Source organism: Myripristis murdjan, chromosome 17 (assembly GCF_902150065.1).
Source record: "Myripristis murdjan chromosome 17, fMyrMur1.1, whole genome shotgun sequence".
Taxonomy (NCBI): Eukaryota; Metazoa; Chordata; class Actinopteri; order Holocentriformes; family Holocentridae; genus Myripristis; species Myripristis murdjan.
Window position 1 is genome coordinate 9,712,809 of NC_043996.1, and position 11,779 is coordinate 9,724,587.

Consider the following 11,779-nt stretch of genomic DNA (forward strand, 5'->3'; position numbering starts at 1 on the left):
CTTCTCCAGAGAGGAGCATTTGGCATTCACTGCCTCCACAGCCTCTTCAGCATCCTGCAGACGCTGAGCCAGCTTTTTTCTGAAGAGATGATGCATTCAAATAAATTAAGGCTTCTTCAGTTTTGCTTGTTGTATGAATAAACTCAAATAAATTGGCTTACTATGAATGGCTGCTCAGTCATCCAACAGACAAACTTTTTGTTCGTCTTACATTTTAGATGGAACATAACACAAACAAAAAGCTGATCTGCTAGACGAAATAAAACCTCTTTTGGAATGACAGACTAAATAATCAATCAGTTGGATCTTGAAAATATCTTACTTGGCTTCTTCCAGCTCCTCGGTCCTCTGGATAGCATCAGTTTCATACTTGGTCCTCCACTGAGCCACCTCAGAGTTGGCCTTGGACATGCCACGTTGAAGTTCAGCCTTGGCCTCCTGCTCCTCCTCATACTGTTCCCTCAGCAGGTCACAGTCATGACGAGCAGACTGTACTGCATGGGCTAAGGCACTCTTTGCCTGTCAGACAGTTTGTGTAATACAAATATAAAAAAGTACAACTTGCAAATATACATCAGTAAGGATGCATTTTGCTCTAAAAGTGCGTGAGCAGTTCAGGATGTACTGTTCTCACCTTTGTCTCCTCCTCCAGTTGTCTTTTTAGGTCCTCAATCTGTTGGGTGTAGGACAGTTTTCCTCTTGTCAGTTGAGATACCAATGAGTCCTTTTCCTCCAGCTGCCTTGAGAGCTCACCTAGTATTTTGGGACACACATTAATATATTTTCTCTAAATGGAAGATAGTTTCAATTGTCAAATACATCGCGGAGGCAAGTCTAATATGAGATATAAAATACTGTATGTCTATTATTTTCTTATATTTGTGAATGTGGCAAAAGGTACCATTTTCTGTTTGCAGTTTTGCTTTTTGCATATTGAAGTCATTAATGCAGCGTTGAGCCTCTTCAAATTTAGACTTGTATTCACTCATCTGATCTTCCAAAGTTCTGCATGTCTTCTCTAGATTTGTCTGAAATTGAATACATCACAGTTAAAGTGCATTAAAATATACTGTATTACCCAAATGACTTTCATGCCAGATTAGTGAGAAATATTCATAATTTAATCCAACCTTTGTCTTAACAATATGCTCCATATTGGAAACCACATCATCCAGTTCCAGTCTGAGCTCGCTCTTCTCCTTCTCCAGTTTCTGCTTGACTCTCTGCAGGTTGTCAATCTGCTCCCCCAGGTCAGCAACACTGTCTGCTTGTTTCTTCCTGAGCGTGGCAGCAGTAGCTTCATGCTGCAGAGTGGCCTCTTCAAGGTCTCTGCGGAGTTTCTGGAACTCGGCCTCCCTCTTCTTGTTCATCTCAATCTGGGCAGCTGTTGCCCCACCAGCCTCCTCCAGCCTCTCACTGATCTCCTCCAGCTCCCTGGCCAAGTCTGCTCTCTGCTTTTCCACCTTGGCTCGGGCAGCTCGCTCTGCCTCCAGTTCCTCTTCCAGTTCCTCAATACGAGCCTGTTAAGAGAGAATAATTTGGTTTGCTGATATTGTAAATTGTAGTACAGACATGGCGACTGTAAGAAGTAGCGTTAATATCCATCATAATAGCTGATAAACATGATTTGTTCATTACCTGAAGCTCTTTCAGTTTCTTTTGAAGCTGAATTTCTATGGCCTGATGATCTTCTATTTTATTGCTGAGCTGACTCAGCTCAAAGTCTTTCCTGTGGTGAAATAGTCAATTGCATATCTTTACCTTCTGTATATGTATGGTTTTGTGCGTACTGTGGGAAGTATAAATGTGTATAGAATGATACGCTCACTTTTTTAGCCGCTCTTCAAGTTGTTGCTTGTCGTTCTCCAAATCCATTAGGCTCTCCATAGTCAGTTTCAAATCTCCCTCCAGTTTCCTTTTTGCTCTCTCAAGATCCATTCGAATCTTTTTTTCTTGTTCCAGAGAACCTTCAAGCTGGAGCAAAATATGATTACTCAAGCACCTGCACAATGATGCACTGTACACAACAAGTAAAGGGAATGTAACTATTTACTTACATCATCCACTTGCTGCTCCAGCTTAGCCTTGGCCTTGGTCAGAGTGTTGACTTTGTCCTCCTCACTCTGCAGGTCATCCAGCGTTTGCTGATGAGCTTCCTGTAGGGCTTTCTTCTCCTTTGTTAGCTTGGCAATGATTTCATCCAGGGATGCCATTTCCTCAGTCAGGTTTTTCACCTGCAGATGGAATATTGTTAGCTTTCAAATGCTGTAACTGTTCATAAAATTCAAAAAGCAATAGCTAAATAGCTGCCATACCTTGTTCTCAGTGGCATGCTTCTCTTTCTCCACCTTAGCCAGAGTTAGCTCCAAATCATCAATGTCTTTTTTCAATTCAGAACACTCATCCTCCAGCTTCCTCTTCTTAGCTGTCAGTTCAGCATTCATTTCTTCCTCATCCTCAAGCCTCTCAGAGAGCTCTTTGGCTTTAGCTTCCATCTGTATTTTGTTCTTAATCAGCCCTTCACATCTTTCCTCAGCATCTGCAAGGTTATCTTGCTCCTAATTTGAAATGGTTGTAAGTTTAAAAATGTTGTTATAATAATACATACTTTATACCGTTCTTTACAATTGCTTGATCACAGTTTTGATTTTCAAAATTTAAAAAAAAATGCTGTCATCAAACCTACAGCCTGGACTTGGAGCTGCAGGTCATTCTTCTCTTGGAGAAGGGAGACCATTTTCTCCTCTAGTTCCTTCCTACGAGCCTCAGACTTTGCGTAGGCTTCTTTCAACTTGAGGAATTCTTCCTTCATGTTGGCCATCTCCTTCTCTGCTTCAGCAGATCTCAACAGAGGTTTGATCTTGAAATACAACTTCATCCAGGGCCAATTCTTGACCCCCATGAAGGCACGGATGTTCCACTGAATTACCAATAATGCGTCCCTGTTGAAGAAAAAAACAAATATGCTAATACTAAGACCTGTATGCATAAAATCCAATTAATTACAACTAATTAACTAGCTTTAATTTTGAGCGTCCGACCTTCGTTCAACAATCTTCTGGAATTCCACTCTTGCTAGTAGACCCCTTGATCGAGCTTGAATTCCTGTGATAATGAGAGACAAACGGTCATCTCTCATCTCCTCCAGTTGCCCAAGGAGGCCAGCCTTGAAGAATACCTTTGACAGATACAACAGAGAGCAAAATCTAAATATCAGTCAGCAGTTCACTCTTTGGGACAGTATGACATGCGTCAAATTTTTGGATAGAGTTAAGAGTTAGAGTTAATTGATTGCTTGTTTTTCATGTCATTGTGTGCCATTACCTTAGTGTGTCCAAACTTGTATTGATTATGATCAATATCCAGGGACCCAAGTAGCTTCTCAGCTCCTTTTCTGCTGTCAATGAACTGGCCCTCAGGGATGGCAGCAGGATTCAGAATGCGATATCTGTAAAGCCAAATAAAAAATAATTATATCGATCCTTTTTTATTATTATTATTACAATTTTGTTACAATTGCACATAACATAACTTTATACTTTGTAATGGTAATACCTTTGTTTGAAATCTCCATAGAGGATCCTGTTGGGGAAGCCCTTCCTACAGATCCTGATGCCTTCCAGCACACCGTTACAGCGCAGCTGGTGCATCACCAGAGGGTTCTCCATGGCCCCAGGAGTCTTGGTCTCATTGGGGATGATGCAGCGTACAAAGTGAGGGTGAGTAGACCTCAAGTTGGTCATCAGCTTGTTGAGGTTCTCCTGTGGAGGTAATGAAGTTCTGTGCTTTATTCCAGGTTTAGATGATCATCATCACATATGTCCCAGTTTTATAAGATGATGTGTCCGTTCCTTATTTTCATAAACAAGCAACCATTTACACTTATGAATTTTAATTACCCTGTGCAAGGCAGATACAGTTTGGAAAGATGAACCCTTCTTCTTACTTCCTCCACCTTTTCCCTTTCCACTGCCCTCAGCTGATAAAATTAAGGTATTTAATGAGTTTACATGAATAAATACAGATATAAATTATTCAGTCACTCTTGGCATTGTTGATTTTATTCAATGCTGTGTATATAATTTTTCTCTCACCGGACTCTGCTCCAGCGTAATTTGCAAAGAGGAAGGACAGCAGCTTGAGATTAGACTTCTGGTAAAGTCCAACAACAGTTTCATTCAGGGGATCTTTGTTTTTCACCAGCCAGTTGTTGATATTGTAATCAACAGTACCAGCATAATGGACCAAAGAGAAATGGGCTTCTGGTTTCCCTTTAACAATCCTGGGCTTCTGGAAGTTGTTGGATTTCCCCAGGTGATTGTCATAAAGCTTAGCTTTAAAGGTGGCATCACTGGCTTTGGGGAACATGCACTCCTCTTCAAGGATGGACATGATACCCATGGGCTGAGGAGAAGATAAGTGGTTTGATGAAAAATAATTAATGGCAAGGTATTTAATACATCTTTATTGATATACTCTATTCCAGTCTCTCACCTTTTCAATCAAGTCAATACAGGCCTGCAGGTCCATACCAAAATCAATGAAAGTCCATTCAATGCCCTCTTTCTTGTACTCTTCCTGCTCCAGCACAAACATGTGGTGGTTGAAAAACTGTTGCAGTTTTTCATTGGTGAAGTTGATGCAGAGCTGCTCAAAAGTGTTGAACTGTAATCATATGGTCAAAAGCAAGTTTAGGTTTGATCATTCCTGATCAAAAGAAGTGAGCTGGTGTATTTATTATTTTGGATTTATTATTTCCACACTTACATCAAAGATCTCAAATCCAGCAATGTCCAGTACACCAATGAAGTACTGGCGAGGCTGCTTGGTGTCGAGCGACTGGTTGATCCTCACCACCATCCATAGGAACATTTTCTCATACACCGCCTTAGACAATGCTCCAATAGCATAGTACACCTATCAAGGAACCCAAAAGTTGTGAGTCAGTTAATGTTAAGCTTTGTGTTCCAGCTGAGTTTAGGAAACATCTCATACAAGATTCAAATCATTAATTGTACACTTACCTGCTGGACATTTTGTCCCTTGGTGACCCACTCATTTCCAACTTTGACTCTTGGGTGACAGAGACCCTTGATGAGGTCAGCAGAGTTCAGGCCCATGAGATATGCAACTTTGTCTGCATCTGTAGAAGAAAATCAAAAGCTTAAAAAAAAACAACAGGTCTTATTTGACAAAATTCTCTCTTTCTCTGGGTTTGGTTTTGAGCCTTCTGACAATAAATGCCTCTCTCACCCTCAGTGCCATCAGCCTCTGCTTGCTCTTCTCGCTGCTTCTGCTTGAACTTCATGTTTCCGTAGTGCATGATGGCACCAGTCAACTTGTAAATGCCGTTTTTCTCTTCTTGAGTGAAACCCAGCACATCAAAGGCATCCTTGTTGAGACAAAGGATATGATATTGGAGCAATAAAGAATCACAATAGCACCATCCACTCATTCTGTTAATGCAATTTGTCATGGAATCTTACGTTCTGTCAGAGTATAAAGTGGAAAATTACAGAAGAGATAAGAGAGCACAGGGGAGTCGATGAGAACGGTTGTTGTGCCCACCAGTGCCGGCCCTGCCTATGTTGGCGCCCTAGGCGAAATTAGGCTACTTCCTAGCTCCATTGCGCCCCCTCCATACCTGAGTTGTAAAATCAGTGTAACTTACGGAAGATTTGTCACGTCCTTCTCGGCGGAGTTTCTTTTCCATACCGGCGAAAACATAGTTGCTCGTGGTGAATTCAGCGTCTTTTAACAGACACCAACCACCTCCTCCAACCACTCATCCAGGCTCAGGCCACCCAGCAAATCAAAATTCACTACAAGGTCTGACATTTTATTTACAAAAGTCTTGAAACAAATGTAACCTGACGAGTTAGTTGAGCGCAGAGTAGTAGGTTGCTAGGCAACGCTATGTCCGTTTACACTGGCGCAGGGATATTTTGTGCTGCAGTCTACCGGTGAGTTACACTGATTTTACAATGGCATGGAACGCGGCTCAGCCAATCACATTTAAGGATGGGAAGCACCCGTTTTATAAACAACGGATAAAACGCACACACAATGGGCCCAGGCCCATTGCTGGCGCCGCCTATGCGGTAGAACAACCGGTGCTGGCGCCCCTCTGGCCACTAGCGGCGCCCTTCCAGCAGATGGCGCTCTATGCCACGGGCCGGCCCTGGTGCCCACTGAAAAACCAGGATAACACATTACTCAGGGTGATGCAACATATGAGACAGTTCAGACTATTTCATTCTCATCTAGGGATATACTGATACCAGGTTGCTAATGACGTTAAGTTAGTGGCACAGTCTCAATACAAGGATTACATATATTGTAACATGTGAGAAGACAAAGCAAGTAGATGAAATGGGATTACATCTGAACCAGTTTAGTCTTTCAGGAAGTTTGAATCAGTATTGTTCATGAAATAGTGATATAATTTATTCCTACTTACATCAGTGGCCATAAGTTCTTCAGCATCATTAATGGAGGCTACAGTTGTCTCTCCTTGGGAGATGAAAGCATAGTCGTAGGGGTTGTTGGTGATGAGTAGCATTTCTGAAAAGCAAAAGAAATAGAGAAATGTCTAGTTTTCTGTGACATAGAAAAAATGTACTGTTATGTTACCAAGCTGATGTCATCTTTATTTACCAAGCAGCTCAGGTTTCTTCTGCGACAGAATCTGGTAGAAAATGTGATAATCTCTCTCAGCCTTAAGCTGGAAAGTGACACGTGACTTTTCCAACAGATCTGTGGAAGTGGATAGACAGACAGCGCAGTTTGTCACCCACCCACCTACATATGTGCATTATGTATTTTGGTGGGTGAATAGGATGAAATTAATGAAAACAGAATTCTTACAAGTCTCAATATCAGCAGAGGCCAGCTTTCCACTGGCAGCAAAGTGAATTCGGATGAATTTGCCCTGGAAAAATACAAAGCAACAACTCATTAAAACCACACATGTAAACGTTTTTTTATTTTGTTTGTTTTGTTTTTTGTGATACACAAATACTTACAAATCTAGAGGAGTTGTCATTCCTAATGGTCTTGGCATTTCCAAAGGCCTCCAGAGCTGGGTTAGCCTGGATAATTTGATCCTCTAGAGTACCCTGCAAGAATAGAAGAAGTTCAAGTTCATTTATGTATATGGTGCTTCATTAAAAAACATCTCAAAGCACTTTATAAGCAATGACCAAACTCTGAGAAGTAAAGCAAAACACAAGACTCACAGTAGCAAGTTCTAGCAGGACACAGCAAACCTACCTATCATACATTACATTGTCTACCGGGCACCACCAGCCTTTGACCTCAGTGCATACAAGGAGCGACTCCCAAGCTTATTACAAAAATGTAGCAGAAATCTTGGGCAGGCCAAGTGAAAGAGAAGTTGACTACTGAGACGGCTGTGCATGCAGTAGGTGTCAACAATACATTGGCTTAAATAAAAGCACCAAAGTACATCAAAGCTTCCACAAAGAGAAAGCTGACCCAGCCATTGATGGCTATGGGACAGAAAAAAAGAGTGCAGCATACTCTTTTTGTCATCGGGTGCAGCACTGAGCACTTGCTAAATAGAGTAGAGCATCACCAGCATCTGGTGATTTTCACCAATGCACAGTAAAAAAAAAATTTAGAGAGCTGATTTTCTGGAAGAGTCTCTTTGTCTACTACTCATTTAAATCCATTTAGCTTAGTGTTAGTGCTGTACATCGCCCTGTGGAGGTGGCCACACATATTCTTGTAAGTGGAATATCTCTGTATGTAGACTATCTCCGTAAACACTTGAGCAAACAAGGTAAGGTGTTTTTATAGGTTTGTTGTATACTCAGAATTCTAACCTTTTTGTCAGAGCTTCCTTCCTTCTTTCCACCTCCAGCTGCAATGCTGGCAAAATACTGGATGACTCTCTTGGTGTTGACAGTTTTCCCAGCACCAGATTCTCCACTGAGGACACAGTTTATATTGTTTGATTAAACTGGGTCACAGTGATTTCTACTAATCAAAAATGTAACTAAATTACAAAAATGAGACAACATGGATACATTTGTTTGATATGATATGTACCTTTTCTTCAACATACATGTCATTTCATTTTGCTCATTTTTTCCCCATTTTATCACACATGAGATTATAAACTTGTCCTATATAATATTGACTGTGCTATATTAACCTGTAGTTGTTAAACAACAAAAGGAAAAACTTGTTTAAAAAAATTCAGCATCTCATAGAAGAGCTCCCCAAGTGAATTAATTAGGTAGTTTGTGTATATGGAAGAAAGCAGAACAAAAAATGTTTAATATTATTCAGGTAAGTTCTTGTCATGATATATTTTACAGAATCTTGGTTGCTGATTCCAGGATTAAGATACTGTTCACTGTGAATTTGCGTAATCAAATAATTTGATACACTTGAAGTGGAACAAAACTCCCAAAAAAGAGCTTAATATACAGTATATCATGAAGGATTACTTTAATGTCATTCACTGAGTGTCTCTGAAACACAAAACAATTCTTAATCACAAGACAACAAATCCACCATCAAAAAAGGAGAACTCACGTGATAAGGATTGATTGATTTTCTCTGTCTGAAAAAGAGAGGTAAAGATCATAAACCTCAGAGTTAACTTATAGGGTACCAGGTTGACTTAGCAATATTTCACTTAATTTCATGTACTTGTATGAAGAAAAAATAGTAATCAAAGTTGAAATACCTGTCAACATGTACTGATAGGCATTGTCAGAGATGGAGAAGATGTGAGGAGGAGCTTCAGTCCTCTTCTTTCCTCTGTAGGCAACAACCACTTCTTGGTTATAGACTGGCAGCCACTTGTAGGGGTTGACAGTCACACAGAAGAGCCCAGAGTAGGTCTGTTAGACAAAGAGAAGCCAAGCAACAGTGAGTATAAATAAATTATATTACATTATCGCTGTTAAAGAACTTTAATTAGCATTTCTTCTTTGTTCGGGAATGCACAATGCAGTTATTTTTCATTTGAAATATGAATTTGGAGAATGTATAGGAAACATCCACATCTGGATGTGAGTGTAGAAGGCAGTACAGTCCTTTGTTTGCTGCATAATGATTTCCGAAGTCTTGAAGTGATAACTTACATAGATCATCCATGCTGCGTAACGCTCTTTGAGGTTAAACAACACGGCAGGCTCATGGAGGAAGGTGAACATTGCCATGTCTTCAATTTTATCAAACTTTGGTGGGTTCTGAGGGTGGACATCACACTCCTTCACTGTCACAGTCTGAAAATAAGAAATAGTGGATATCAGTACAGTGATGGTAATCTTGCATTTGAATTGCTTTTAAACATTAAAACTGTCTTTTGTAAAAGAAATGAATTGCTTTTCAATTACATCTTCTTTAAACGATTACAGTATATTGGAATACACTACTGCAGGGAATTAAGGATCATCATGCCTGATTTTCTTGTTATTGGAGGCTCTCACTGTACATTTACATGTATATATCTTGGGACAATTTAGCTAGAATCAGCTCCTCTGTCACCATTAGATGTCATTGTTAGGAAAGCAATTGCACTCAGGGTAGTTAAACATCCAACTAACCTTCCCCTTCTCAGTCTCAGCGGTGACTTTGTCTCCCTCTCTGCTGACGACGGATGCCTTAACATACTCTTCATCAGGGTCAGGAACGAAGCATTCCTTCTTCATGTCGAAGGGGCGAGTCTGGGCCTCCAGACGCTCTTTGTCTGATTTCCTCAGGTACGGGGCTGCTGCCCCAAACTCTTTCATGGCAGCATCACCCATTTTTTCAGCTTATCTACACAAAAAGGCCTGTTACTGTTCAACCATATAATGTATTTAGCATTAAAGGAAACTTAAAGACAAAGTATTTAATTTGCTCTGTTAGAATCAATACTATATTTTTCCTTAATGTTATCAGTGTCATATGAATTTTGTTTTCAATTCTTACTCTACTCTGTTTACAAATAAGTGATGTTCTATCAGACATCAGCATTTTTATTGCTGAGATGCTCTTACCTTACCAACCTCAACAGAGAAGACTGAGGTGTGATGGTCCTGAGTGAAGAAATAATACCAGCAGATGAGACATGTTCATAGTAACAATTCAGTGCTAAAACTCACTTGGTGATGCATAAGCCTTTCCTCTTGCATCTTACCTTGAGATAGAATGGTGACCTATTGGGGGTTAGACCAAGTGTCCTCTTTATAAATGAAGCCTCTCTGCCAAATATGGAGGAGCATTTCAGGGGCCAGGAATGTCATTATGTCTGTGCTGGGTTGGGGGTACATGTAGGGAGGGGTTAACGAGTGGTGTAAAGCAATATAGAAATCAGCGGGCCAGAGTCTTATCAGTGATGGGGTCTACTGGCTGTGCCATATTTGGAGCTCCATGCAGTGCTGTGATTAATCATATGTATCTTTAAACACCCAGGGGACGGCAACTCCATCTTTAAATAGTCCAGTGGAGGAATTCTTCTGTCATCAACCTGAGAGTGTGCTTCTGCTCTAAGAACAATGCATTGCATGTTAAGCATCAGTATCCGAACTTGAGACAATGAAAACAAGTGCTTCAGTAACCAAACCTGTCTTAAAACATATTTGTGTATTTTTAGATATGTACTGATAGAAATTGTTCAGATCTATTTAAATCTCACTTTCAGATGGTTCGCCTAAATGTTGCAAATTAGATATTGTGCTCAACTTCAATATGTCACTCTATTACTATTTTAATTATATATAAGTATGTATATCTATATATAGTAATGGATTTTTTTTTTTCCATATATGAAGCCCTATCCTCACATAACCTATATTTGGTATACTGTGATGTACAGGTATACTGGTATGTACAGACATACCATTAATTTAGGTCATAAAGATTTATTTTTATAACCTAAAAGAAATATTTTTGTTTGGTTTTGAGCAAACCGGGACATTCATTAAATAATTCAATTCAGTTAAATTCAATTAAATAGGTTTGACTAAAATCCATGTTACTGCTGCATAACTGTCATATTTTCAGTAATAATTTAAAAGCTATACATGATCCTGTTAGGTTCTGATTAAATGAATGCTTGCAATTAAAAAAGATGAATGAAATTTTCTATAGAATGACAGAGAAAACCATACAGGTCATCAGTCTTGCTCTGCATTGTAGCAGAAAAAAACAATTTCAAAAAGATGATTCAGATTCTCAACGTGGTTTACACTCATAGAATTTCACAAATGTAAGCCACTGGTATTGTTATATAGACACAAAGGAAGACATAGTGTATATCTTGGGGAAAACTCTAGAAAAGTATGCCACGCAAGGGTCTCAATTACCCAGAAGGCTTAAGTGGCGTTTGAGCGCAACATTGGTAACATATTGTGTTTAGTTATCATAGAATAGACTTTGCGGTAACATAAACAGCAATCAGATACCCAGTGGGCCAGTCTAAATAAAGAACATTAGTCTATGAGATTAAGCAGGCGACAAGTGCAAGGCAGCACAGACAGAGGTCTGCCACAGGTGACGTGCTTTAAATTCACTGAAAGGCAGTAATGATGGCACACAATGGAGGGCTGTGCAGGGCCGGGCCACTCAGACGTGATCCAATGCGATGCCAAGGTCACTATGGAAGCCTTCTCCCATTATCAGCCAGTGAAAGCCGGCCCCTCAGCAATAGTCCTGTTGACATGGCATTGTGTCTTTGAGGACAAAGATAACTGTGTGAAATTCCTGCAGTATACCCCACACTGATTGAGGAGGACAGACAGTGGGGGCATAGGGCTTT

The 11,779-nt window shown here is 40.1% G+C and overlaps 1 protein-coding gene and 1 long non-coding RNA gene across 2 annotated transcripts in view; one reads left to right on the forward strand and one right to left on the reverse strand.

Annotated features, from left to right (window-relative positions):
• LOC115375751 (uncharacterized) overlaps positions 1 to 3,697 on the forward strand; it is a 31,130-nt gene extending 27,433 nt beyond the window's left edge. Inside the window, exon 5 of the long non-coding RNA XR_003929741.1 lies at positions 3,577 to 3,697. This is a non-coding gene — a long non-coding RNA (uncharacterized LOC115375751). The remainder of the gene's footprint in view (positions 1 to 3,576) is intronic.
• LOC115375749 (myosin-7-like) overlaps positions 1 to 11,779 on the reverse strand; it is a 35,801-nt gene that overhangs the window by 4,694 nt on the left and 19,328 nt on the right. The window lies entirely within an intron of this gene.